The 2,761-nt window shown below is 35.1% G+C and overlaps 1 pseudogene; it reads right to left on the bottom strand.

Moving 5' to 3' along the window:
- Positions 1-214: 214 nt before the first annotated feature.
- Positions 215-2,455, bottom strand: LOC120208858 (annotated as a pseudogene).
- Positions 2,456-2,761: the final 306 nt, after the last annotated feature.

The raw sequence follows: 2,761 nt of genomic DNA, 5'->3' as shown, positions 1-2,761 counted from the left end.
GCAAGGACAGAGAAACATCTCGACAAAAGGCTCAACCATGAACTAATGTGATGATTACTCATATGTAGAAGTCTTTATTGCAATATCTCAAAGTTGATATTATTGTGTCCACTCTATAAATATTAAAGTATTGTATTACTTTAGTCATTAGAGCTATAGATTTCATTACAATGGAAAAAGATGTATTAATCAAAAAGAATAATAAACACTATCTAAATAACGGTAAGCAACTCTTTATTGAAACATCCCTTGAAGATTTTATACATGACAAGTTTCAGAACTTTCTCTTATATGCATTTCATTCTTCACGAGTTGAAACAAAGAAATCATCCGAAGGGAAACTTTCAAGGATGTTTGGCGAGAAAGGAACTCTTTGCATACTTCTTTCATTGTTGGTCGCAGCTTCGATTGTTGATTTAAGCAAGCAAACGCCAACGTAGCAACTTGAACAAGATTTTGTGCAACAAGTTGGCTTGTCGGAAGTGGTAAACGACTGTCTAACACATCAATTAACTTAATATTCACCAAAGAAAATGGTGATGACAACTGCGACAACACTTCTTCTGGATGTTTTCCCATCAATGTTTTCAGTGTCACTGCTCCAAAACTATACACATCACATTTTTCGGTGACAACCATATTATAGGCAAGTTCTGCAGGCATAAATCAAATTAAAAGAAATTCAATTAATTATATACACTTCTAAAAGAAGTGTTAATAAATGAAGTTATAGAAAATGGAAACATCACCTGGAGCTATATAACCACAAGTTCCAACTAGAATGGTGTGATTAGATGAATCAAAATCCAACATTCTAGCAGTTCCAAAGTCGGCCACAAAGGCCTGAAAGCTCGAGTTCAACAAAACATTGTTGCTTGATATGTCTCGATGAACTATAGGAGGAGTGCAATCATGGTGCAAGTAACACAAAGCATGTGTCATGCCTTTGATGATCTCAATTCTTTTCGTCCAATCCATTTCCACTGTTTCCACTTCATCTCTTAGGTTGTAGAATAAACTCCTTTTCTCCATGTATTCGCATATCAAGAACATGGAGCGTCGGTGCAGACAAAATCCATGAAGCTTCACGATATTTCGATGTCGTATCTCCGTTAGAAACTTGATTTCATTCCAGAAACTCTTGTCAAAAGCAAGATTTTCAAATTCTAAACGGTGAAGTTTCTTCAAGGCAACAACTTTTCTACAAGGGAATTGGGCTCTGTAAACGCTTCTGTAACCACCGACTCTGATACAGTAACAAAAGTCGAAATCCTCTATTACTGCAATGATATCCTCGTAGGTTATCTTCCCATCGTAGTTCCATATGGAACATATGTCCCCGTTCTTTGTCGGTTGTTCTCCAGCACGGTTGTTATCGGTCTTAAACCGTTAAAATAACAAACAACAAAGAATGGAGAAAGTAGAAAAGATGGCAATAAAGAGGCATATTTTGATATAGTAACGATTTTTATTGTTTTTTGGCATTGTTGGTTACAAGAGAATTCATACAAGGCAATAATGCATTGTTTCCTTGAAAATGATTAGGAGAAATCTTGTAACATTCATTACTATTATCAGCAATATGAAGTCTAGTAGCAGACAAATTAGGGACATAACTGGAGAGTTGGTTGAAGGTGAGGTTTAATTATGGTAACCTATAAAGCTTGGCAATTTGAGAGGGGATAGAACCATTCAATTTGTTTTGGGAGAGGTCTAATGAGTTTAGTGCTTCTAAATTCCCAAACCCTTAGGGAATAGAACCTTGTAATTGATTTGAATGAAGATCCAAGTATCTCAAGTTGGACAAATTACCACCACAAGATGGGATGGACTATTATAGTGAATTAAGTGAATCAATTACAAGGTTCTATTCCCCAAGGGATTAGGAATTTAGAGATAAGAACCCCCGCAGTGAATTCGATGTCCAACAATGTAGATATAAATCATTTTATTAAGTACCAAATGAATAGTTTGGGGTGTTACATTTAATGGTATCAGAGTTAAGATTTAGTTGATTCTAGGCTTAGACCGAAGTCAAAAATGTTTTGAAAAGGTATGTATGCTAACAAAAGTGAAAGTTTATGATCTGATAGAGTCATGAGTATGTTGTTTTCTAATAAGGTTATATGGTTATGTACTAGATGTTAAATCGTGAGAGTCCTCGAAGTGTAAGGAGAAGTAATAGACTTGAGGGTAGTAGCAATTCACCTGCCTTAGCCAGTCATGGTGAAGAGCGAACACCTCCAGACATACTTCAACCGAGACTCAACCGACTTGGGTTTAAGGTTATTGGGATGCAAGCAACACATTTAAGCTTCTTCGACAGAATATAAGAGTGAGGGTAAATGAGATCATACCGTATATGGTCAACAACGTAAAGCCAATTCGATTCAGTAACGACAATGATAGCGTCAAATACCATAAGTCCATCACCTATTTCGAAGGTGGATCTCATAGCGTGTTAAGTACACCTTTTGAACAACGAAACCAATACGAAGATGAAGTCGACAACAAAGACTTACTCAACGAATCCCAGCTATTATCATTCGACCACTCATCAATATCGTCAAGAACTTTGGAAATATAAATAAATTTTACTATGTACTAGTTTGTAAATATTTTTTTAATAAAATTATTAATTTACTTTTTAATTTAATTTTTAAAAAATTTAATTTGATGAAACTCGTCATCTCAATTTAACAAATTTCATGAGAACTATTGTCCAAGTGATCGTTGATTTTGTCCGTATACCAATGGATAT

This window comes from Hibiscus syriacus, unplaced genomic scaffold (assembly GCF_006381635.1).
Source record: "Hibiscus syriacus cultivar Baekdansim isolate YM2019G1 unplaced genomic scaffold, ASM638163v2 tig00017792_pilon, whole genome shotgun sequence".
Taxonomy (NCBI): Eukaryota; Viridiplantae; Streptophyta; class Magnoliopsida; order Malvales; family Malvaceae; genus Hibiscus; species Hibiscus syriacus.
The sequence above is the reverse complement of the archived record's forward strand: the minus strand, read 5'-3'. Positions and strand labels throughout refer to the sequence as shown.